Below are 26,766 nucleotides of genomic sequence, written 5' to 3'. Positions count from 1 at the left end.
TCTGCCTCTACTCTCTTCAGCTCACTCCTGATCCTGGTGCAGGTGTACAGTCTTCTCAGACAATCCATCACTAGCCACATGATTTCCACCCATTTCTCCAGTGCAAATTCAGGAGGCAGAATGGCTTCATCCATTTTTGCGTTGCTGTAACAAAGTACCTGAGTCTGGGTAGTTTATAAAGAGGTTTATTTTGCGCAATTCTGGTGGCTGGAGGGTCCAAACAGCCACTAGTGTCCTTACGAGGGCCCCCTTGGTTGCATGACAACATGATGGAGAAGCAGAAACAGATACAGTGGTGGGCAGAAGGGGCCAGGGCATGGTGGGTCCTTGATTTATAGCCACTCATTCTCGTAGGACTAATCTAGTTCCACGAGAGCTAGAAGTCCCACCAGACAGCAAAAAGCAAGTCCAAAATTCCAACACATGAACCTTTGGGGACAAACCACATCCAGTTAGAGACTGATTGTAATCCCTTGGCCCTTCTTGGGTAAGGCTTACTCCTAAACTTCCCAGTGAGTTGGAATCAGGTCTCCTCCCAAGTCCAAGTGTCTGGCAAGGAGCAGGATTGGGACAGGAAGTTTCTGGTGGGGCCCTGCAGCCCAGACAAGGAACACAGGGCAAGAAAACTGTTTCCTTTGAAAGTGGCTGAGTATGGGGTGTTCTGAGAACGGTTATGTTTGGTATAGAGGAAGGGCCTGGGTATTACTTGGAAAGACTCAGGAGGAAGGTGAGGTTCAGGTGCTGAGGACAAGCCACCCACCTCTGAGTTTCACTGGGGGCATCATCCACATGACATGGAGATGCACCTGGACTGCCTGGAGGAGGTAGACAAGAAACTCCACAGGCATTTTCCTTCACCACTTCATACATTCACTGTCTGAATGTAAAATGTTCACACAAGTATCTACTAAGCAAGACTTTTTGTTCTGATCCTGAAGATGCTTACTTAAAAAACAAAAGGCCAAAGTCTGAAGGTCGGTGTGCAAAAGAGATGGGGCCCAGGAATTCCAGTGACTGCATCCCCACCCCCACCCCCCCGCCCCCGGATGCAACCACAGGCCAGACTGTGACATATGCCTTAAGGAGGCAAGCTAACTTTGGGGCCTCAGATACTGCTCCAGCTCCTGTGTCTCTGCTGAGTCAGAGACAATAAAGTGAACTGCCTTGAAACCACTTCAGAGTCTAAAAATGGCTTTCAAAAAATAATGTCATGAAAATCATCCAGGCAGGGGCTCATACATGTCACTTGGAAAAAGAAAACTTGGTCACTGACCTTCTTTTCCTTCTCCTGATCCTCCCCTTCTTCCTCCTCCCTCTCATTCTGCAGGTGCTCTGAAATCTGAGATGAAATCCCCAAGTAGAGCAGACAGGACTAATGGCTTTACTCACTCCAGTAATGGATCAAGCACCAGAGAGAGCTAGGGGTTTAAAACTCTCTGTGTGGCTTTCTTCCTGAGCCAGGAATTCCCCATGTGTCTGCAATTTCCTGAGGTAGAGTCTGTCATCAGGATTAATGTCCCTTTGAAAGAGGTTGAGATGTTATATTTAACAAAAGCGACTTATCTTTCATCAAAGAAGAAGAGAGTTGGCTTTCCCCCAGACGTTTCTGAAAAAAAATTAAGTGGGTAGATATCTTCTTAAAACCTCCCAGTAATGAACTCTTACAGTCACTGCTGTCGGACAGCATTGCTATCCCAGGCAGTGAGAGAGGCAGATGAAGCCAGCTGGACGTGGGGAGGACTTGCTGTCTTATGGACATGCCTTCATTGTGAGCCTGCCATGAGCTAGGGTACAGAGGGCAGCAGATACAGTCACCAATCTCAGGAGATAATAAGAGCTGCTTTTACCGTGCACCTGCTCTGGGCCTTCTACACCTGGACCCTAATCCCCAAAACAGCTTTTTTATGCAGGCAATTTATAACTTAACTGGAGAACATGCTAAGCATATGATTGATGAATAATGTGGGGAGTGGATTATGAGAAGCCTCTGAGAACTTGACACAAGCACAGTTGTGCCCACTTATCTACAGGCTGAGTTTGGCACAGCCCCAGCCACAAAAGAGAGTGAGAGGCAGAATACAGCATAGCTGCTTTTCCTAAGTTGTTTAAGTTCAGAGAAGAAGGAACACAGGTTCCTTTTGTTACAATGTCACGCCCCTCCCTGAGAACTGTTGCTCCACCTCCTTGTTTACCACTGTATATAAAAGACTTGCTGAAGGAGGACATGGGGATTTTTTGATGGAGGTTTTTTGATGGGGGTTTTGATTGGCTGCCGCTGCTGCTAGCAGGTGTGTCTCCACCAGAGCAGCTTTCTGCACTGAGAACATAGGTTTTAGAAAAGCTAAGCTAAAGAAAAGCTAAAGAGAACATGGGACAGTGCAAGTCTAAGGATGGAGACTGTAAGAGTTATGCTAATGCAGGTTTTAGACGCAGCTGCTGTTGTTTGCAAGTCTGAGCACTGAGGCTTTAAGAAAGCTAAAGAGAGCACATGGGACAGTGCAAGTCTGATGGGACAGGACAAGTCTGAGGGCAAATACTCTAAAAGAGATTATGATAAAGAAAATCTAAGAGGAAACATGGGACAGAGCAAGTCTAAGGAAAGAGACTTTAAAGACAGAAAAGAAGACTTTAGAGGCAAGGTTTTAAAGAAAGACTTTAGAAGCAAGGCCTTAAAGAATAAAAGATAGAGAAAAGAAGCACAGTAAAGAGAAGAGAAGTAAAAAAGCAACAAGGAGGTTGTACGTTTTCATCAGAGCGCCAAGCACACCTGGCCCCAGCTTTGTCTTCTATCCTATGTCCTTTCTGCATCTCCCGTCACCCCCAGTTAGGCTCAGTAGTAACAGGAGCAAGAGAAAGCTCACTCCAGAATAGCAATGTGAAGAAAGAGCTAAAGTTTCAAGTAGAGAAAGCTAAGAAGCTGTAGTTGTGACAAAGGAGAGGTCACCTAGGCTGTCCTGCTTCCAAAAAACATGATAGCAGGAAAGGAAGGGGAGGCAAGGGAGGGCAGTCTGGCCAGGTTCTAGAGGCAGAACTCCCAGGGGAACTGGAGGCAGAAGAATTTGGAGGAGGTGGGGAGGTGGTCCTGGGGAGACAACTCTAGCTGGCTGGGGTAGAGAAGAGAATCCTACCATGGGGTGTATCAGTCCCCCACCTCATTTCTATACATATATCTCTGCTAAAGGTCCCCTGAATGCACTGAAGTTGGCTCAAAGTCCCCAGGGCCACCTTTGCTAGGCGCAGTGCCTCTCCCTCTAGCAAGGCTCTAGTGGCCGTTCTATCTCTTGACAACTGTCTTCCTGACCACCTGCAACACTCACAGGCTGTAAAATGGGGTGGGTTTCCCTGAGTTACTCCTCATGTTATAGACAATTTTAGGCCCTAGGCCTAAACTCCTGCATTCCATAGGTCAGGTCCATCCACACCCCAGACAAAAAGATGAGTAACTTTGGAGGTCAGAGAAAGGAAGTTTGTTAGGTGGCACGGGCGGCCAGGGGAAAAGTATGCATTTCAGCCCATCTTCCCAAAAGACACGTGCTTTAGGTTTTAATAGGAGGAAGAACTGTGGGAAGAGGGAGAGGAATGCTTAATTATTAAGTGCATAAGCATGTTCCCATAGTCATAGGTGGCCAGGTAGCTCATTGTCTCAGGATTGGGGCCTTGTTACAGTAAGTCATCAACACCTGGCAGGTGATCTTTGTCTCTTGTCCAGTCCTTTCTGAATTCCAAGACGGTTGCCAGTGGCTGCATGAAAGAATGGCTCAGAGCAAAGGACACAGATGCAAAATGGAGGTTGGTTTGCCTCGCTTTTCTCCTGCTTTCAGGCAGCTTTTATGTACCTGTTACACTCAGTCTTCCGTGATGCACTTGGTTAGTGTCTCCAAGATGTCACGCTCTTTGAGTTCCGAGGTGGCATTTTATACTTTTCATCTTCAAGTCTCTACCTCTGGATTTGCTCAGGGCTCAACCCCTTGCTACTCTAACCGTCCTCTGCAGTGCCCTCTTGGGGTCTGTTTTTTATCTACCGTTAATCTGCACCTGACTCCTGAACCTTTGTCTCCAGCTGTAGTCCTTGTCTCTCACCCGAGTTCTAGTCCTGAATCTGCAGTTGTCTGTGAGATGGTTCCACATGTCTTGTCATCACCTCAAATATGACACATCCGAAATAGAATCATCAATATTCAGTGCAAACCAGCTCCTACAATCAACTTCGTCACCTTTGTCAAATATATTACAGATCACTCAATCATTCAATCTTTTTACAGAAATACACATTGTAGATGAAATTATTTATTTAACTGAGAACGACACCCTGAGGCTGATTCCATGTGTCCCCATCAGGCATGGTGATGCTTCCAGTAGCTGAAACGTAACATCTGATCTCTTCAGCCACGGCTAACCCACAGCCTCCTAGAACATAGCTGAAAGCCCAGGTGTGAAACACAAGCTCTTCATGCATGATTACTTTTATTAACTAAAATTAGCAGTGAAAGCAAAACAATCATGTTCTAAAGTTCTTGCTTTGTCCATAGGCGATACCCTCAGAGTCTATTCTTGCTTTGCACAAGGTTCTAACAAAGCTGGTGGTCTGGTTTACAGCTCCACAACAAAAGCATAAAAATACAAGGGAGGAGGAAGCGCGCAGGGTTGAGCAGCAGAAGCAGAATAACCCTGTGGGACAAAGGGAAAGACTTCAAAGCCCTGACTGAAGCTAGCCAGAGTGACAATCTGAGACACTTGAGAAAGAGGCAGACTGCACCTCCTTCTCACAGCCCGGGTTCTACAGCGCAGGCCAGGAATACCGCGCGGCTGCCTGAAACTTACATTTTGCAAAATGTTTCCAAATTATGGTGCTTTCCTCGGGCATCTTTTGAAGGAAATAAAAGGCAAGTATGATTCAGATTTTGCGTAGAAGGAGACCAAACTAGAGGAATCCGTCCCAGGCCTTAGAGGTAGGAGGTGACAGAGGCAGGAAACTCAGTCACTCCATCTTATACCCTCAGTCCACAGAGGAGAAGGAGGCTGCTTGGTTCTTTGTGATTTCCTTCTCCATTCTCCTTTCCAGTCTCTGGAGAGCCCAGAGACCCTGCCTCCTGCCCCTAACACCTGAAATTCTGCAAACTTCCCCTGGCTTCTTCCCCATCCCTGTCCACTAAATCCATGCCTTCCCCATTAACTCCTGCCTCTGACTTTCTAGTAATAAATCCTCTACCAGTCCCTTCTCTCCTGTTGAATCAACTAAATCTCTCAAGGACCTCCGGTATCTACCTCCTTCCTTTGCGCCAGTTTAGTGTCTCTTCTGCTCTCCCCACACCACCCCAGCCAGTTAGGCTCATCACCCTTGATCCCTTTGCTCACTGTCTCCTGCCACCTTAAAGATAATAATCCAAAACATAGCCATATTTAAGACTCAGCCTAATTGTCACCTCCTCTCAGGAGCCTTCCTTGATTGCTCAGCATTCTTTCTCTTTTTAATTATAGACCTTTTTTTGCTTTTCTTGGTACTTTCTGATCTTGCTCTTCATTGTGTGTTTTTTTTAGCTTCTTAATACATGTTTGGGTTGTCTCTAATGAGACAGAAAGTGTACTAATGACAGGAACCAAGTCTTACTGGTGTTTTGGTCCTTGTAACAGCTCCCAGCACAGGCATGGAAGGAGACCATGTGTTAATGTGAGGATTAACAGTAGGCTCCTGAAAATGCACAGTTGCTTGAGAAGGGGCTTCGGTGACTGGGCATAGAAACCTGTCTGGTTCCTCTGAGTTGCTGGCACAAGTTCAGAAGTTTCTGGGTTAGCACAACTGCACGGTGATCGTTTGGAGATTTCAGATCTTTAGATGGGGAAACCGTAAGTGCCGTTTCTTTCTTCCTTGCTGTTCATCCTTCCTTTCTGGTCTGGGATGAGCATAATTCACTTCCAGCTAGAACCATTCTGAAAAAAATCCTCTAAAGTTAAGAACTGAGGCACTGCTGTAGTTCAGATCCTAACTGTCCTCAAAGGACCATGTGTTGAAGATTTGGTTGTTGGCCCATGGCACTATTGGGAGGTGGCGGAAGCTTTGGGGGGGGGGGCCTTGTGGGGGGAGGGAGGTCACTGGGGGCATGTCCTTGAAGGGGATACTGGGATTCTGGCCCCTGGCTCCCTCCTGGCTTCTGGCTGCCATGGGGTGAGCGGCCCTGCCCTGGTGTACTCTGCCACCACAGGCCCAGAGCCATGTGGCCAAGTGACTGTGGATTGGAGCCTGTGAGACTGAACTCAGATAGAGCTGCCCTTCTTTACGTCATTCGTCTCAGGTATCTTGTGACAGTGATGGAAATCTGACTCACGGAGGGTCACAATCCTAGTGGCACACGACTACAAGCCAGATTTTCCAACTCCAATTCAACTCCTGCACTAAAATCTTACCCTTTGTCCCAAAGGGTACTAATAATATGTCACGGAGCAGATGTTTGGGTTTGTTCTTTTCAAGCGACAGGCAATTGGGAACATTTTTTCCAAAGATAATTTTTTCAGGAAAAAAAACTACAGAATACCACTCCATCTATCCAGTTGCTTAAGCCATAAATTTCTGAGTTCGCCTTGATTCACCTCCTCTTCACCCAGCAGCTAATCTATGGGGAGGTCCTGTGTGTCCTGCTTTTCAAATGCATTTCCGATCCATCTGTCTGTGTGGGTTCCCCTCGGCACAGCCTTTGTACTAAGCCATATCTTCCTTCATCCACTGTGACAGTCTCCCGTTCCTTCTCTGTACTGAGCCAGAAAAATCTTGTAATTCTAAAAACTTGAAATCTTGAAATCATTGTGAATCACGGGAAGTGAAAAAAAAAAAGATCAAAACCTAGACAATGTTCAGGGAGCTCCCCACACCCATGTGCAAGATGGAAACCAACTGGAAGAGCTATCAAAGCTAGGAAACTGACATGGGTGCAATCCAGAGAAATCATCAGGTCTCTGTGGGTGTGTGAGGGTGTGTGTGCATACAATCCTATCACTTGTGGGATCACTGACGTGGTTTGAAGGTGTCCCCCAAAAGCTCCTGTGCTGGAAGCCTGGTTCTCAACGTGGTGGTGTGGGAGGCGGTGGAACCTTCAACAGGTGGAGTCCAGAGAGGTTCTTGTAAAACAGCAAGTTTGGCCCTCTCTCAGGCTTCTTGTCTCACCATGTGCTCCCTTTACACATGCTCCATCGTGATGTCATCTACTGTGATGTGATGTGTTCAGGGAGGCCCTCTCAAACACCAGAGTCATGCTGTTTGGACTTTCAGCCTCCAAAAGTGTGGGCTAATAAACCTCTTTTCTTTATAAAGTACCTAGAGTCAGGTATTTTATTATAGCAATGAAAAACAGATTAATACAACTGCAATTGCACCCCATGCCACCAAGAGGAAGCTCTTTCAACATAATATGTCAGTTATATTATTTCCTCGATTAAATCTTTCAGGGACCTCTCGTGCTTCTTAGAATATACTCAAGCCCAAGTGACAGTTCAGCTTCCTCCCCCACCCAAGCACCCTTCTCTGTTCACCACCTGGGACTCCACATGTCCTCCCAGCTTTTGACCTTGCTGGTTGCTCTGTCTGGTCGACTTGGTTCTTGACTCTTTTCTTGTCCGCCTCATTCTCCTCCTCAGGCCCCAGTTGTCCTGCCGCCTCCTCTGACCCTGGCCTGTGAATTGGCCTCCCCCACTTCCCCTCTGCCCAGCTCCTGCCCTGCTTCTGCACAGTGCTTTCCAGGACCCTCACTGCTCTGCTGTTTTATTTATTTATTGGTGGTACTGGGGCTTGAACCAACAGCCTTGCACTTGCTAGGCAAGCGCTCTACCTCTTTTGTTTTTATTTTATTTCAGGAGATAGCATCTCACAAACTTCGCCCTGGCTGGCCTTGAAATTGCAACCCCCCTGCCTCTGCCTCCTGAGCTACCTCGTCCTTCTTGACACGGTCTTCACAGAACTAACCACAGACCAGCAGCCATCGAGCCTGTGGAACGAGGACGGCCAGTGCCACCATGCCTCTTGATGTTGAGTCAACAAAGAGAACAAGGACTGAGTTTGCTTGAATGGAAAAGAACTGCATGGTGAGATACGAAGAGAAGACCTCATATAACAAAAACAAAAAAGGGTTCCTGTGCTGACTGTGAATCAGGCTTTAAGACTACAAAGGAATAAACCTGTGTAGTTTTTCTTTTTCACAAGTCCGTATCCAATACTTCTGAGGAGCTGAAAGGAAAATTGTTCTTTACCAAACTGTTCCTAGTAAATGGTTAAGAATGTTTTGTTTCTTTCTCTGTGTTCTATTTTGTATCTTAAGAAAAGATTCAAACTCATCTCACTCTCTCTATCTATACTAAATGACCCAAATAATGCAATGTTGCCCGGATGACAAAGTGTGAGCTTCCATTGACGCATTGTGTTGCCTATATTTGCCTCAGTGTCCTCAGCAAATTGCACGCAGCAGGACTTCATGGCTGGTGACAGTTTTTAGGTCTAGTCCTAAATGTCTGACTGCAGAGTCTCCCTTAATTAAGCAAATATACTGAAGATTTTGTGCCAACTGCCTGTCACCATGAGCTTTAGCAGTAAGCATTCATTAGACCCTTACATACATTGTTCTCTTCTCACAGCCCTCGGGATGCATGGAGGCTAATAAAACAATTTTGAACAATTTTCAGCTTTTCTCATTGTGAGATGTACACTTAAGCAGTGAGCATGTTTAGGTCGGAGTAGCTGAATTATCTTAAGTGCTGCCGTTAAATCACATTACACTGAGCACCATTTGGATGCGTGTTGAAAGCCACTCTTTTTATAAAACTCAGTATAGGAACTGTGTCTGCAATTAAAAATGGAACATTTGCATGTTTGTTAATTCTGATTTCACTTGCATGGCACATACGTTAAAGCTTTTTTAAAGTTAATGGGGAAATTTTGAGATGAAGTAATGATACTTTGGTAAGATTTTGGTCTTTATGTTGGTATAAATTCTGAGGCCTTGCTTTAAATCTTTCATGGTATTGTAATTTCCTTTTAAATGTGTTATACTAAATGAAACTTATCAAGTAAATCTTCCTTTAAAATATTACAAAAAAATGTAGCTGTCACAGAAACTCTCATTTTTCTGCAAGGCTGAATCAGGACTTAAGAGTTAGGGCTGAACCCCAGAAGGCAGTGGGGCCTGTGTTGTTGGGACAAGGTGAGCTTTCTTCTTACACTTGGCATTGAAGGGGTCAGCAGAAAGGACAGGGAACACAGGACAGGGAACCCTGGAAACACAGGTGGTTATGTGAAGGGTTGTTGGTGATGTCCCTACAGGTGGACCCACTTCTGGGAACTCTGGGCAAGACTGAGAAGGACAGGAAATTCACCTTTCCATTTCTACATGTTTCCCCTTTCAGTCTGGTCTCACGAGAGGCTGTTCATGCCTGCCTTCTCCCACCTCCTCTCTATCAGAAGCCCACTTGCTCTGTTAATTTTCTTCATATCTCCTGAGGCAAGTTAATCTATAGTGCTAATCCCTTATTCCATTAAACACCCTTTAACTGACACTATTGTGGGTCAGATGTAGTGTCAGGGACTGGAGGTGAGAAGATAAAGGATATGGAAATTTGGGCCTTCTAGAATTTTCCAGGCCCAGCAGGCAGGATGCAGACAAATGGGCTGATAATCACAGTAATACAGGAAGGGATGCTCCTTATGTGCCTTAGGAACAAAGGCTCCCAGGGACTTGGGCTCAGTAAAGCCAGGTGAGAAGGAAAAAGGGAGACTTACAAGCTTCAAGGGAGGTGGCTTCCTGCGAATGCAATCCAAGCTGGCCATTAAAACTTCCTGCAGACAAGCTTGGGGACAATCTGTCCCCTCCCCCCCTTTTCTCATCTGACAGCAGGACCAGCAAGTATGGCCAGGGGTGGCAGAGGATTCCTCTCCCACTTCTCAGCTACCTCATGTGGGCCTTCTGTATTGTACCTGCCTCCTTCTCCATTAGAGCCCAGATGTGGCTTGAAGGGCAGGAAGGTGGGTCAGGCCCCACGTGTGGCCTTGGCACTGCCCTCTGTGGCCAAAGAAAAGACCCCAGCAGAACCCTCTTCCCTCATCTCTGTACTTGATCAAGTTCCAGCTGGAGGGAACCTGTGTTTACAGCCAGGGTTCTCTCCTGGTTTATTAAAATATACTTCATGCTTTGCTGATCTTTCTCTTCTTAGAAATGTTTTCTTCATTGAAATTTAAAAATTAGTAAAATTGAGCCTATTTATTTTCTCTTTTATCCAACAGGAAACAGCAAAGGGCTAAGCTCCTTCCAGACACAGTGCTGGCCCCTCATTACTGGAAGCAAATTGCTCTTTTTCTCCACCACAGGGTGTGGGACATTGCTGGCACCCCAAGGCTGCTCCCTTCAGGTGTGTCAGGGGTTGAAAGACGGAGATGAGAAGGCGCAGGTGACCAAGCTCTAGGTGTCCGGTGCTGCATCTGCCATGTGACTGCCTCTGTTTCTTGACTTTGCTGAATGTCGCTTTCCTCATGGGGGCAATTCTGGATCAGGGCTGAGTTTAAGTTCACCTGGCAGCACTCAGCCCAGAACCTGGCACAGGAAATGTCTCCTGAGATGTCAGCTAAATCATTACTGATTTTGAATGTGAGCAGAACATCAGGTGGGTCAAAATGTCAAGACCATGTGACACTTTCTAGGGTCACCGCTATACCTAAAGCCAGAAAGCATGGCAGGGCAATGGAACCCAGTTTCCCATGTTACACCTTCTGCCTCTGCCTCGCTGGTGTCCCACTTGGATGACAAGTGTGTGCCATACTTGTCCATCCGCATCATCCCCCAAGCTCACTGCTCCTTGCCAGCTCAGCTCCCTGCTGGCTCACGGCCAGGGCCACAGCAGATGGGGGCTGAGGAGGTGGTGTCTTCAGTCCCATGGGGAATGTGGAGGGCAGGAATGACAGCATCAGAGTGGCCTGGCCACGTCTTGTCTGCATCTTGGGTCCCTTCACCTGGGCCTCCTTTTCTCCCAGCTCTGGGGACTCTCTGAATGTAAATGTGCAACCAACCTACCCCTCTGCTCTCAGAGCCTGTGAGTCCTGTCCCTTTTGTGGGACAAGCTGCACCACACAGCTAAGAAATGCAAACCTGAGGCCAGAGGCCAATGAGAGGTGAGCCCTGGGGTTGGCATGCAGAATGAGAAGGAAGAGAGCTTGGGAGAAAAGAGAGGCAGGGAGGCCAGGAGGCGCTCTCCTGCCCCCTAGGGCTGAGCAGACCCTTCAAAGACTGGCATTGGGCACAGCCTCCTGCCAGGTGCGATGACCTGTCTGCAGGGCCGGGCAGGCAGAGCAAGCCCATGATGACGTGATATTCCCATGTGCACCCATCCTCTGTCTAGCTCCTTGGCTTTGCTCTGAAATTGCAGAGAATGAAACAGCCCTGTCATGCACAGCCTCAGTTTTAGGACATGCTTATTGCTAAATTATTTCTCTGCACTTTCACGTGTCCAGAGGAACCAGAAGCCAGGGCCCCCATTTCCCTCGCCTCCCTTGCTTGCTGCAGGTGGTGGGGGCTCTGGGCTGTTTTGTGGGGCAGCAGAGCAAGGAGCCATGTGGCTGTTGCCATTTGTGACCCTGTCCCATCTCAAGAAGGTACTCACCTTTCTTATCTGCACCTCCGGGATCCAATGAGCCAGAAACTTCCAGGAGCCAATGAAGTGGAGAAGCATTCCTGCTCTCATGGAATGATGTCCTGCTGGGAGAGACAGCCACTAAACATGCAAGGGAGCTGGTAATGAGTGCAAGGAAACATAAGGAAGCAGAGAGAGAGGTAAAAAAGATTGGAAGGGTTTGCAGCTTTAAATAGGGAGGTTAGGCAAGGCCCTGAAAGAAGGGAGCACGTACCTGTGCTGGGGAGAAGTGAACTTACAGTCAGATAGACAGTAAGTGCAAAGGCCCTGAGGAAGGGCCTCATCTTTGCGTAAAAGCAGAGGAGTCCCAAGTGGCTGGAGCAGGGTGAATGAAGACAGAGGCGACAAAGACGAGTTTTAGGGTGTAAATGGAGAGGAAATGCTATAGAGAGTTGTAAGTTTTTCCTCTAGGTCAGATGGGAAGCCATCCAAGAGTTTTGACAGAGCATCGTGATTTACGTTGTGTTTAAAAGAATCCTGCTGGGTAAGTGTTCTGAGAATAGATGAGAGGGACAAGGATGGGGGAGGCAGAATGGTTAGGAGGCGATTGCCTGAGGATGATGGCTTGGACCAGGGATAGGACTGGGAAGTGGCCAAGTGACTTGTGTGTATAATTCCTACAGGCAGAGGAAGTTTGGAGAAAAACCTTGGTGTCCCATTTGGCCCTATTGGAAGTGACCTTTGGCCATCCCTGGGTTGAGCAGGCCCTGCCAGATAAATGTGGAATTTGGAGCACATCCCATAATGGCCTGTGTGTGGAGGCATTTGAAGCTGTTGGATGTATGATCACCTGATCCAATTTGGAATGTGAGTGAGGGACAGTGTTTTAAAATGGCAAAAAGAAAAACAGGGAGAGGGCCGGCAGAGTGGCTCAAGTGGTAGAGAGCCTGCCTAGCAAGCCAGCAGCCCTGAGTTCAAACACCCCAGAACCACCAAAAAAAAAGAAAGAAAAACATAGAGAAAAAAATCCACACAGTTTAAGATCTTGGAGGAGGAACGTTAGGGTTCCCTCTTTCTGTTGTTAAACTCCTTTACATGCTTCTCTATGCCCTCCATCCCTCACTGCAGGGTTTTGGAATTCTCTTCCTCTTGTTACACTAGGAACTGGGTTGTGGGGAGAAGACTGGAAGACACCACAAAACTGGATTCTGCTTGACTGTACTTTTGGCCTGTATTTTTCTGCGGAGGTCCAACAGGAAACAGGGAAATGGTCTTGGAGGTTTCCTACCACCTACTGAATTCAGATGACCACAAGTTCCTTTCCAGAAACCTGGGAAACAGTTTGAAGTGTTGTAACTCACTTCAAACTCTGGGTTTGAATAGCTGACCTGTGTGGGGCACTGGTGGCTGAAGGAAGAGGAGCCAAGCCATTGTTGGGGAAACTCTGCTGGGACCAAAAGGGACCTTTTTGCTCACTTCTGTCATGACCTCAGACAATCACTTTGCATTTTAGCTCTAATTACTGTGAAAGGGGGCTATCAGGTTCTCATTAATCATGGATTCCGCACTTAGGAACACTCTATATGCCACGATGTATTTGTAACCCCAAAATCAATACCTTAGGTACTTTCAGTCATCTACTGATGTGACAAACTGGTATTGCCCTTATGCACATTCCCAACTGAGCATGGTGACATTCTGTTTCCTTGTTTCTGCTTTATAAACAAGTAGGTTTTTCACAGTGTTTATTTAGTGCCACATATTTGGAAATGTTTTTTCTTTTTGGTGACTTCCCTGTTCAAAATGGCCCCCAAGCCTAGTGGTATCTGATGTTCCTAGACATGAGCAAGCCTGGCTGTGCCTTGTGGACGACACCCAAGTCTTAGGTAAGCTTTGTTCGGGAGTGATTTAGAGTGCAGTTGACCTTGAGTTCAATGTTAATTAAGACTCTATGTTCAATAAGGTGTCTTTAAACAAAACCACACATAAAACAAGGTTATATATTGATTGGTTGACAAAAATGGTGTGACCAAAGAATCACAAGAATCTGAATCTAACCCTGTTCTTCCCCTCTGTGAACAAGGGTGGAATATTTGCTAATTCCATGACTATAGAAAATAACTGCCATGCACAGCGAGAACTGGCTGTATTCATTCTACCCAATTCAAAGATTGTTTAGAGGTCAGATGAGATGGTAAATGCAAAGTTGCTTTTTAAAAGCACTAAGGTGGGGAGGAATTGCACTTGGCCAGCCTCCAGGGTACACAGAGTACTTTGATATTCACTGTCTCAGTTGGTCTCCATCATAACTTTTGTTGTAGTTATTGCTAGGAACGTTCCAAATACAAGAAAATCAGAGCCAGGGTGGAAGGACCTGTGCAGCACTGGGCAGAGAACATTGACCATCTGCGAGTCTCACCTGAATTTGGCTCTTGTCTTCCTGAGGCATCCATCTGCCCAGGACAGAAGGATTTGCGATGGATGGCAAGTTTATTTTTCAACATATTGATGAAAGGTTTGTCTTCTGGTCCCTCCCAGTGTGAGTGAGTAGGTCTTCGACAAATCCATTCTGAATTTCTATGTCTCAGAAAAATTAACTGGTTTTCCTCTTCTTTTCCATCACAATCAACACAGAAGATTCTATGCCCCTAATGGGTATAGGGATTTCTCCCCAGCAGCAAGCAAGCAGACACCAGCTGGCCTCCTGTCCTCTAACTCAATTCAGTTCTAACACCACCTGGAGATAGCATGAGAGCTCACAGGTTGAGAGCTCAGTCCCCAAAACTAACACCCCTTACATACTTCAGGTGGCAATCACAGGCCCCACATTGTTTTACCTGTGCTTCTGACCCACAGGCTATGAATCAGGGTTCTCAGGTTTGATTAATTGTGGAGTGGTTCACAGACCTTAGGGAAACCCTTTTGTTTATCAGTTTATTATAAAGTATATTATAAATGATACCGATGAACCCATGCATGTGTGAGGAATGGGGAAGGAGGCAGAGTTTCCATGCCCTCTCTAGGGGCACCATTCTCTGGGAACCTCCATATGTGCAGCTATGGAAGAAAGCTCCATAGCTGAAAAAAAAAAAAAAAAAGAAGCTATGCAGAAAGCTCTCTGAACCCTGCCTAATTTGGAGTTTTATAGAGATTCCCATATATATGATCGATTAAATTCTTGGCCATTGGTGACCTCTTTAGTCCCTTCTCCTCCCTTAACCTTTCAGCCCCACCCCTCTAATCCCTGGTCTTTCAGGTGACCAGCCCCTATCCTGAGCTACCTAGGAGCTGTCAGCCATCAGTTGACTCATTAGCATGGAAAAACACTATCACTGTGGAGACTCCAAGGATTTGGGGGAGTTTTCTGCCAGAAGCAGGAGGAAGACAAATACACTTTCCAGCTTCCCAAGCTTTTCAATCCCTGCAGGAAACGCAGGGAGAGGGCGTTTTCCAACTCACTCACTCTGGGCCTTTTTTGGATTCGTATTTCAGCCAGCCACACAGTGCGCTGTTGTCCTGCTTGTCACTCCCATCCCCAGCTGCCGCTTTGAGACCAGAATCCGCTCAGGGGGCCCAGATCAGCAACTTCATGATTCTCTCCCATTATACCCAGCCGCTCCCTGTCCCCTGGTTTTGTCTGCATACACTGGAAAAATAATGTTGGTCAGTTGCAGCATAGCACGCCTCCTCATGGCTCACACTTTTCACCTCACCTATGGGGACTTGATGGGACTTGAGTCTAGTTATAGGTCTAGAAGTGAAGAAGGGTGGCAGGAGTAGGTCCTGAGGAACCAGCAGAACCTTGCACAGTGGCTGCCTCAAGGGAGGCTGTGACCACCTGCTCAGGAGATGCAGGGTGATCCCCTCAGGACTGGAATGGCTGACACCACTTGGGGAAGGGCAGACCACATTCTCTAGGCTAGGGAAACCACTTCTGGAGTTAGGGTGAGTTCTTCCACAGGCAAATAAGATACAACACAATTTGGGTGCCCAAGGTCCCCATCTTTACCAGGGCCTTCCCACAAATCCCCGTCCCAACTTACTGTCCACACTTTGAACAACTCAACTCTTCCTCCCCCTCTTCTCAAAGCTGGGGGTCCAACCTACTTGTAATTCAGTCTCTCACAGGATTCAGTTCTGTATTCTTTTAGGTTTTCATTTTGGCTCTACTAGGGTTTGAACTCATGGCCTTAAGCTTGCCTAGCAAGCCACGTGTTGGCTATCATTTGAGCCATGCCCCATTCCTTTTTCCTTTAGTTTATTTCTCAGATAAAATCTGCATTTTTGCCCAGGCTAGCCTCAGATTATGGTCCTCCTACCTCTCTGTAGATGGATTAAGGGGTGCGGGCCTCTCTGCACAACCTTCCATATTTTTTCTGTGTGTTTGGTTGCATTGAAAGCCAAAGAGGCACAGGTACAGCCTCTGTCCTTGAGCTGTGCCCATGTGACCCAGTTAAGGACCACAATGCAGGACTCAGTTCCAAGTCTTCATACTGCCTAATTTCTTTTCATTCCTTTAGGCAGCCCAGCATCTCAGAGCCCAAGGCTTGGAGAAGAGCCCGACTCGTGCCAGTCCAGAAAGACATGGCCCAAAGAGAAGGAAGGACCAGGACAGAGGTGAGACAGAAGGGGTGTGATCAAGGCAGGATTTGATGGCTACCATGTGGTTCTTCTTTGTGATGAAGACATCAACTCAACAAGCACTTGCTGAATCCCTTTCAGGGCAGGCTTGTTCCTACAGTGCTGTTAATCCATTGTGTAATGGGGGAGATGGTTGCACAAAGAATCCACTCCAAGGTTCGTGTTTATGTTCCTTCATACAAACCCTTGGTATATGAAGCATTATTCTTTAGACAGATGTAATGAGATCATGTAGGGTCAACTGTCTAATAGGGAATCATGGACAAATAAAATGTGTATTTCAACAGTTCATGGATTTTGGCCCTGATTGTACCACTAGCCCCACCTTGTGGTCATTTATTTGAATTGCAAGGTCCTATCTGGACTCTTGAGTTTTAGTGGGGCTTCTTGGAAAATGAATTTGCAAATCTAAATGCAATTTGAAATGTGAGCAGATGTCCCCCCTCCCCCGGGGACAACTATCTCTTTAGTGTTGAAAGTGACACCTTTCTCACTGGAACGCTGATGATTCATCCCTGGCATTTTGCCCAGTTTTGTTTGAGATTGTGAAAACCAATGCCTTTTGCCTTAGGAGGTTTTGCTGAACTGATTTCTACAAAGGACAAGAGACTGGTTTTAATGTGTTTTTTCCCCAGCCATGTTTTAGTGAGCCAAAATAACCAGTTTGGAGAAGAGAAAGCGATAGAGAAAAGAGGTGGAGGGGAGAGGAAAGAGAAATTAGATTTAAATAAGCTACAAACAGTAACATACACTTCACAATTATTTCTGAAAGTGCTAAATCTAGATAGCACAGAAAGTAAAATATATTCTTCTAGTAGGTAAAGGGGATGTATATGACATGGAGGAGCCTCCAAAGCACGATGCTAAGCGAGATAAACCAGAAACCAAAGGTCGCACATGAGATGATTCCATTTACAGGGAATGTGCAGAACAAGTAAATCCACAGTGACAAGCACAGATTGGTGGTTGCCTGGCTGAGTGAGGAAAGGCAGAGCAGCTGCTTACTTGGCGTGGCCTATCCTTTTGGGATTCTGCAAGTGTTTTGGAATTAGATGGGGCGAAGGTTGGGGAACACCATGAGTGTATTAAAGCTCACTGAATCACTCAAACTGGTGAAATTTCAATTCAAGAAAATGTATAAAAAGAGAGAGAAAAGGATGTATACCACTTACTAACTGCTATTTACGAAGTGTTTTTTGTGTTAGGCACAGTAGAAAGTGAATTAAGCATATTGTCTTAATTCTAAAGGCTTAAAGTGGCAATGCTGTTGTTAAAAACTACCATTATCCCAGAAGGAAAAAATGAAACAGAAAAAAACTCATAGTTTTTTTTTTTTTGAAGTAGTAAGCAAACACAATAAGAACTGAAATGCCAGTTGGGGTGGGATGGGGGTTGTTGACCTCCCCCCCATAGTCCTCTGCAACCCATTTCCCCATTTGTATTATGTGAACATTGACATTTAGGCCCTGTCTTCCAACCAAATTGCTGCTCCTAGCTTTATCCTATGAAAATTTAAAAGCCACCAAAATTTAGGTCTCCAAATATCTAGTCTAACACCACTGCTCAAAGTCATCCAAAGTAGAAATGACTGTGGAAAGATCGGGTGGCCACAGTGCAGGGAGGGGGCGGGTAGTGCAGGTTGGCGGAGGTGGACAGGAGGTAGATGCTGGGTTCTGGGCCATGTTCACGAGTGAGTGGATAATTTGAAATGATCAGCTCCCTTTTCAAGTGGCTAGGAACATGACTGGGGCAGAAAATAACTGCCAGATTCTTCTTCCTGGCTCTGGTTTTCATAAAAACCTTGGAGGAATGCAAGGGACTCTCAGATCAAAAAAACTTTTAGGGAAAATCTTGAGATGAAAAGGGTCTCCTTCTCTCCGATGGGAGAGGTGATAGGTGTTGAGGACTCTGTCTACAGGGTTCCTGCTTTCTGCTTTCTCTACAGAAGCCAGGTAGGCAGGGGTGAGGTAAGACCCTTGATAAATTCAGGGGACTGGAGCCTTGGGCATCCTCATGACAAGGCTGAGGGGGCTGCAGAAAGAGCTTCTTCGCCTGGCAGCCCATGTAATCCCATTTGGCAAGATGGCAGGCATCTCAGCAGTGACCTGGGAGGACCAATGGTAACTCGGACATTTGTCTGAACTACCACACACCTGTGAGAGGCCTCTAGGCCTTAGATCCAGGCTCAGAGAAGATGGTCTTGTGTATGAAATCTCTCAGTTGACTAGGATTCAGCTCCTGCAAATGGTATGAAAATGATAAAGAGAAAAGGAGGTTAAGGGAGGGGAATTTAATTCCTATGTGCTTGGGCAAGGGGACATGTGACAAGGAAGAGAAACTTCTTGACTTTTCAACCTTTGAATTTTGTGTCACACACAGCTCCTATCTGTTTATCAAAATGAAAATGTGAAAAATCCTAACATTAATAGAGATGAATTTATATATTTTTGGTGGGGGTTTCTATTTGCTTCGGCAGATGAGAAAACTTAGAACCCAGTGTGTTTACCAAGGGCCACCAAATTGCCTTATTCCGTGGCTACAGTACAGATTGCTTTAGGCAAAAATCGGTCCTCTATCTTCCTATGTTATTTGTATTGCTGTATACTTGTGCTTGTATTGTTGATAAGCTGTTTCAAATTCTTTTGGTAAAACTTGTGGCACTAAACCTAAATAAATAGGACTATTACTTAAGCTTGAAAAAAAATTCAGTAAGAGAGAGCTCTTGAGTCATTCCAGATAAGTGAGTGCATTTATATTCTTGATAATGAAGGGGATGTTGGAGAATTTTTCTGGCTTGTTTACCATTCCTACCCCAGTTACAAAGTATTTTATTATTCTGTGGCAGAGTCTATTTCAAATCCTTCAAAAGAGGTAGGGGATTCTCATTTCTATTCATTCTTTCCAATACATCATTACCACCATAATTATGGTATGTGCTTTATTTTTTATAATTACTTAATCATACACTTTTCAAAGCAGAATTGTGAGAAAGCAAAGATGCATGTAAAATGCAGAGAAATGCCTGTGGTATTAGAAGCAGCGTTTGGTGGCACTGACTTCTGAAGATGTGGCTGGCACTTTAGAACTGCATTCCCGGAGGGACATATGACTTGCTGTGGAGGTAGCAACACTGATGGTGCAATGGCTCAATAACAGGCATTGGCCTATTAACTGGACAATAGCAACTTGCGAAGGGATTAGATGGACTGACTCCTTTTGTGTGCTGTTCTAGATGAGGGACCTTTATCTCAACCAGGACCTCCAGGATTTAAGTTATTTGCAAGAGATCTGACAAGTCTGTGGTACATTTTGACATACAGACTGGCTTGTGGCAAACAATCAGGGCTGGTGTGCGGGGAAAGTTTCATAGCTAGGGAATGATCCCATCCAGCTGCCAGCATCTCCACTGCTACTGGACCTTGGCTCTTCTCTACCTATTTCTTCATCTTCAAGAACCATCCTTACGGGTCCAAAGAGATCCCTTTGCTCTTTCATTAAAGTTACCATACTTCGTGAAGGAAATCAGAGTCTGTAGTGGACTTTGTTAATTGGAATTTGTCATTCAAGACATGGATCAAGGGATGGACTCTCAGCTCCCTTCTCTTATGTCCAGGTATATTTAATCTCTGAATTGTGCTGAAGCACTAACCCCCAGCACCTCAGAATGTGGCTGCATTTGGTGATGGGCCTTTAAAGAGGTAACTAAACCTAAAAAGGGTCATTATGGTGGCTAATATAACCAGTGTCCTTATTGGAAGAGGAAATTTGGACACAGATATTGCACACACAGAGGGAAGACCATGTGAGGATAGGGTGAGAGGACGACCACCAAAAAGCCAAGGAGAGAGACCTCAGAATGAAACCAACCTTCATCTTGGATTTCTAACCTCCAGAACTAGGAGGAAATGAATTTACATAATATCTAGTCAGTGGTATTTTGTTTTGGCAGTTCTACCAGAGTAATACACCCTCTGATACTAATAGTCTTTAATTAGCAGAGTACTTCATCTTCCTACCCAGACACACAAATCATATGAACATTTTTATCCAGCTTAAGAAGCAGTACTTGGAAGTCCTGGCTGCCCCCTGGAGTCCATGGAACAACTATGGTTGTGTGTGGTTTAGATCAATTCAGTATTATCCAATCTTTGTCAAACCAGGCACACGATGGGATCCTTTGTTTTTTGGATTTTCTGACAATTGCTTTCACTAACAAGCTCAAGTCGGTACAACAGCCTCAAGGCATAAACAGAACATAAATATGTGTCTAATTACACAGTAATCATGCATTTAGGTTCCAATTTCACGGAAAGGTGTGAGAGAGAAAATAATGTCCTTTGAGAGCTGTGTGCATGGCTCAAGTGGTAGAGCACTTGCCTCGTAGGCTCCAGACCCTGCGTTCAGATCCCAGGATGACCAAAATAAATGAATAAAGTAAAAGTTTTTTGAACATACCCAACTGGCATTTTTTTCCAAAAAAATAGATACCTCAGTGTAGAGTAGAAGCCAATGTAGAATAATAAAAATATGGACATTTCTATGAGATGTTTTTCTATAGCTGTGTTTTGCTATCTAGTCTTGGGATCCAATTGGGCTTCTCAAGAACATATGTAGGGAAATGAGACAGGCTGAGGTGACTGTGCAATTTATTGGAGCTTCAAATAAAATTTTTAAAAATAAAGGGTTGTGCTGCTAAATAATTTTTGTCATCAGTATTCTTTATTCATTTATTCCTTTAATAAGTATTTACTGAGTGCCTATTACAGCAGGCATTATGCTAAATGACTTCCTATTTCCTTTTAAATATATTCAATTTCAGACTGGGCACTAGAATAAAAGAATACACAAATAATGATGTTTCTTTATTATTTCTCATATTTTGAAAATGGAAACTACTATTGGAAATATCTCACGGAGAGGAAACTGAAATTGAAGGACGATAGCTAACGTCTCACTGTAACTGTCCTTTCTCCTCCGTTGTGGGCTAAGATGCAAGCTTGGCTAGAAGGATTAGCAATGGATCAGAGGTGTAGTGATGCCCTTCTGTGCCCCCCACATTTTCTTTATCGCCCTTAGGCAGGTGCTAGTGAAGGGAGGCTGACTGGGGGGGAGAAAAGGGAACTAGAATCATGTCTCTTTTCAAGAAGTGTGACAGCAAACCTAGTGGAATTAATGCTGATGTACCTGCTGTCCAGAAGCCTGACATTCCTTACCCGTGCCAAACTCTGTAAACTAAGGAATTAAGAAAAAAATCCAAACTTTGGGCATTTTGTTGCTATCTTTCTGTCAGGACCTCAGGGACTCCAAGGACTGTGATCTTGTCATCTGTCATCCACAGAGAAGTTGCAACCATAGAAAGAAATTCCCACCCACAGAGGAAAAGTCCAGCTCACAGAGAGGACGTCCTGCCTACTAAGGGGCTGTTCTAATATTGTCTTTCCTGTTTTTTTTTTAACATTTTTATTAGTATGTAATAGTTGTTCAGGGGGTTCATTGTGACATTTCTGTATATGCACATGATGTATCCCAGTTTGGTTTACCTCCTTCATTATTTTTCCTCTTCCTCCTCTCCCTTCTTAAAATGACCTCAATGAGTTTCAATGTTCAGTGATCCATACAGAAAGTACATCAACCATAGTCACCCTCTTCACCTCTTCATTTACTCCTCCCCTCCCAGTATCTCCCTCCCCTTAACATGACCTGTGTTACAGTTCTCTCCTTCCTTGCTAGTGTCTGCTCATTGTTCAGTAGGATTTTTGCCTTCGTGTTTTACCTATAATCACTCTAATCTTTCTATTACTCCTCCTCACCTTTTTCCCACCCTGTCCTATTGAACAGCTTTCAGTGCATTTTGTTGTGTCTTGTTCGTACATAAATATGATTTATTTCAACTTCATTCACTAATTCTCTTCTTTTTTTCCCTCCTTCTCTAGTCTCCTCTAACAGTGCCATTATCAGAAACATGGTCTCTCTCTCTCTCTCTCGCTATATATATATATATATATATATATACATATATACATATATACATACATATATATATACAGAAAAAAATCATATATATATGATAATAGTTGCATTTGTATTTGGATCTATCTTCCACATGAGAAAAAACATGCATTTGTCTTTCTGAACCTAGCTTACTTCACTTAACATGAATCTCCAGTTCTACCCATTTACCTGTGAATGACACAATTCCACTCTTCTTTATGGCTGAATACTATTCCATTGTGTATAATCTATATCACATTAAAGTCTGTTTGTCAGTTGTAAGACATATGGACCATTTATGTAGCTTGGTTATTGTAAATAATGCTGCAATAAACATGGGTGTGCAAGTGTCTTTATTGTATCCTGACCTACAATTCTTTGGATATATGTCCAAGTTTGTGTATTTTCTTACTATCTCTCATGCACTCAGGGACTTTGAGGCCTGCCATCTTGTCACTTATCATCTACAGGGAAGTCTCACCCACAGCAAGAAAATCCTACCCTCAGAGTGAAAGTCTTACCTACAGGGAGGAAGTCCTGCCCACAGAGAGGAAGTTCTGCCCACTAAAAAGCTGTTCTAATATTGTATTCCCTTTGTAATGTGTGCTGGTTTCTTTTTTAAAAAAATTAAAAAAATTTTTAATTATTGTTGTGCTGGGGGTACATTGTGACATTTACCAAAGTTCTTACAACATATCGTAGTTGAATTCACCCCTACATCATTCACCCAGAGTAGAAGTCCCTCCTACAGAGAGGAAGCTGCCCACTAAGGACTGTTCTAGTATCACCTTCCCTTTGTAGTATGTGCTTGTTTCCAAGGGCTCTAGTTATTTCTCCCGAGTTTCCAACCACTCTGTGTGGCAAAAAGAAAGAACAGGTTTTGATGTCTTCATTTTATGGGTAAGAAAAAGAAAATTGGAGGGGCTGTATGACTTGCCCAAAGACAAACAGCCTGCAGGTGGTTCAGCAGGAATTTAGTCCAAGGTGGTTTGATGCAGGGGTTAGTGAGGAGAACACTGACCTGGGGAATCAAGATATCTGGTTGTTTTGGATCTGTGAGAATCACTTGTCACCTAGAAAGTTGGAAGTTGAAGATTCCTGAAGGATAGCTGAAGTTCTGTGATTCTTGCTGCTGGTAGGATATGTGGCTTCCATTTTTCTCTTCCACTGATCTTTTTCCATACCTTGAAAAATTCAAGGTATGGAAATTAGGGATACAGGTTAATAATTTCCAGAGAAAATTGATTTCCTTTCTATAAGTAGAGATAGATGAAAAAAAATCACTAGGGAATTAGTAAAATCCCTCAGAATTCCAAACCTCCTTAAGTAATTTGTTCTGTTTAAATACAAAATTAAGCTTTGGGTTTGTCCTAGGCTGCTGGCCAGCTGCCTAATTACAACCCAGCAGGAATCCCATTGTGTGTTGCAGAACAATAAGCTTTACCTGTGATTCTTTCTCAGTCTGAGCTCTGAGAACTGTGATTACTTTGGGCTTCATGTCATCCCCTGATGCCACCCCAATGTTTCCTTGGGTAACTTTCCTGCCAGTGTTTGTGACCCTACAAACTGGCCTCTTCCCTGACAGTAATGTGATACAACTTTTTAAATATTGCTTTGATTTCCAGGGAAAAACAAAGAAATAAGTTCACATAATCTAAGCTCCATATCAACTCCGTGTGAAGAAGTGGATTTGTTTGGGCGAGGCAGCCACCAGCATCAAGCCCTGAAGTCCCTGGTACTCTACCTCTGCTTGGCAATGTCCTCCCCTCTCCTGGGACCATCTGCTTTTAGCCTCACTCTGTGATTCCCTGTTTTCCTGCAGAGTGGTAATTGATATTAATGCTCTGTTAAACAGAAGATGAGCCAGAGAGTCTTAGTTAAAAGACGGTTCAGTTCTATCAGGCTGTGCTGTCGAAACACACTCCCCTCTGACTTAATTTTATTCTGCTGGACTCCCAAGAGGGACAGCTCTGATTCTTGCTGTGTTGTCATTTGCATGAGTATACTCTCTAGAAAAGAGATGACTGCTCTCTTGCCCTTCTTCCCACACAAACTAAGATTATGATGCACAGATGACACACGCAGGAATTTCAGGTGCTCAGGGTTCTTGAGCCTGCTCTGAGAATGAAAGCACAGACAGGCTCTAACAGCAGAGGTTGGAAAGATTTTATTTGTAGAGAATTTTAGTTAGAGAAAAGAGAAGAGAAAGACTGCATATTGGGGAATGCAGGGGGACCCAGAAACCAGTGATCCCGTGGGTCAGGTTGGGGATTGGGTTTTATAGCCTTTTTTTCCATTGCCTGGGGGCAGAGATGTCTCTCAGGTGCAGACAGAGGTTTCCTGGGAAGGAGAGGTGTCTCCTTGATCACTTATCACCTTTTGGGACCTCCTGCAGTTTGTCCTTTAGTCCTTCATTCCCCCCCCAATGGTCACCCTAACTGCTGTTAGGGATAAGAACAAAGAAGTCTATTCAGTAACTGCTTCCTGCTGACAGGGGGTGATGAAGGGGCCTGCAGCCTCAGGGCTGACCAACCCTGAGAGGGGTTGTCAAGAGGACCACAGTAGGTAGTAGGTTGTTTTCATCTCCATCAGAGGCATTTGTAATTTAATGGATTCTAGGTGAGAAGAAACAAACTTGACAAGTAAGTTTAAAATGCAAGGCCCAGAAGATTCCAAGATGGCGCCTAGAGGGAAGAAGCAGGAAGTGTGCTTCCTAAAGTAAAATCTTGGAGAGACACTGGAGATACACCTTACAGGAAAAACCACCCAGAAGAGGCAAAACTTTGACTCCTCCACACCCCCACCCCACATGTAGCATCTCCACTTCATGTTAAATGGAGAAACCAGAAGGGCTTCTGTGCCGCCACCAGATGTCAGCGCCCAGACGGCTTGGGAGGATACAACCACAAGGTGAGCTAAGTGGCATGCGGTACTGCCACAGACAACCCTGGGTCAGATCAGCATAGCCCCCTGGACAGACCGACCTCCACCCAGGGAAAAAAGAAAAAAAAACTGAATAATAAGCAATAACAACAAAAAAGACACGCAGCAAAGAGGGCGGTGTGCCCTGAGCACCAAAGAGGGGGGGAGGGGAAATCCCTCACAAGCTGGCTGGAAAAGGCAGGAGTGGCGGCAACCACCCAGCAACCAGGAGCGGGAAAGCTTGTAAAAATGGCAGTGGGAGGAAAACTGCACAGGAGAGGGGGGAAGACCCACTTCCACGTGAACTGTAAATAAACACACTGGCCTGAGAAGGTGGGTGTAGTGTCACCTCCCCCAGTGAGCTTGGAAAGGGGAAAGCTTGTAGCATTGGCTCATGCACAGGAGAACTCTGAGTAAACAAAACCTGTGGGGCCAGGTGAGTGCTAAGCTCACCCCAGAGATCTGCATAAATAACGCCTCCAGCAACAGCAGGCTGACATCAGTGGGCAGGCAAGCCACAGCTTCAGATAGACATTCACAGAACTGTCTCCAGACTCTTTTTTTTCTTTTTCTCCCTACCTTTGATGAGAAAACAACTGAACTACACCTGCATGCTGAAAAACTTACTGAAACTGTATTGCATTTGAACTTTGGACATCTTATGGTTTTTTTTTTGTTTGTTTGTTTGGTTTGGTTTGGTATTTTTCCCCTTTGATGAGACAATGACAGAACTACTTCTGAGACACCAGGATTGGAGGCTGAGGGACTAACACCAAAATTATTAAGACTGAAAATTTATTGCATTTGAACTTGGAGATTTATTTATTTATTTTTATTTTTTTAATTTTATTTTTTTCTCAAACCTCTCTCTGTCTCTCTAATGCCTGTTCAGCTTACTGTTGATTAGTACACTATCTCTCCCTGTTTATATCTTTGAAACTTTATTGTTTGTTTTATTTTTTTACTTGTTTGTTTATTTGTTTTTCCCACTTTCTTTAACTTCTTTATTTTCCCTCTCCTCTCACCCTTCCATTCTAAATATCAGCATTGTTATTATTACAAGCTACAAAATACTTAATTGCACACAGTACAAGGACAATAACAACACCAAGGGCAATGACAGGAAGACAGAAAAAACAGGGAAACCAGTTTCCCCACAGCAAAAAATTAGTACAGGAACCAGAGGGAAATGAAGAAAACAGATACTCAGATCCAGACTCCAACAAAATGAAGATAAACTATGCCAAAGAACCCAATGAAGCCCACAAGAATAATCTAAAAGAAGACATACTACAGGTACTCAATGAGAATTTTATAGAGATGATACTGGATAGGGTCAACCAAAATGTACAGGAGACACTCAAGAAATTCCAAGACAACAAAAATAGAGAATTTGAAAAAGCAAAAGAAGAAATAAAATAAATCATAGAACCACTGTATAAACACCAAAGTGAAACAAAGAACATGATTAATAAAGAGATAAATGAACTCAGGCTGAAAATGGATAATATTAAAGAGGAAATGACTCAGGATATGGAAAACCTCAAAAAAAAAAAAAGAATGAAACAGAACTGCAAAACAAAATGGAAGGCCAATCCAGCAGAATAGAACAAA

This window comes from Castor canadensis, chromosome 1, assembly GCF_047511655.1.
Source record: "Castor canadensis chromosome 1, mCasCan1.hap1v2, whole genome shotgun sequence".
NCBI lineage: Eukaryota > Metazoa > Chordata > Mammalia > Rodentia > Castoridae > Castor > Castor canadensis.
The sequence above is the reverse complement of the archived record's forward strand: the minus strand, read 5'-3'. Positions refer to the sequence as shown.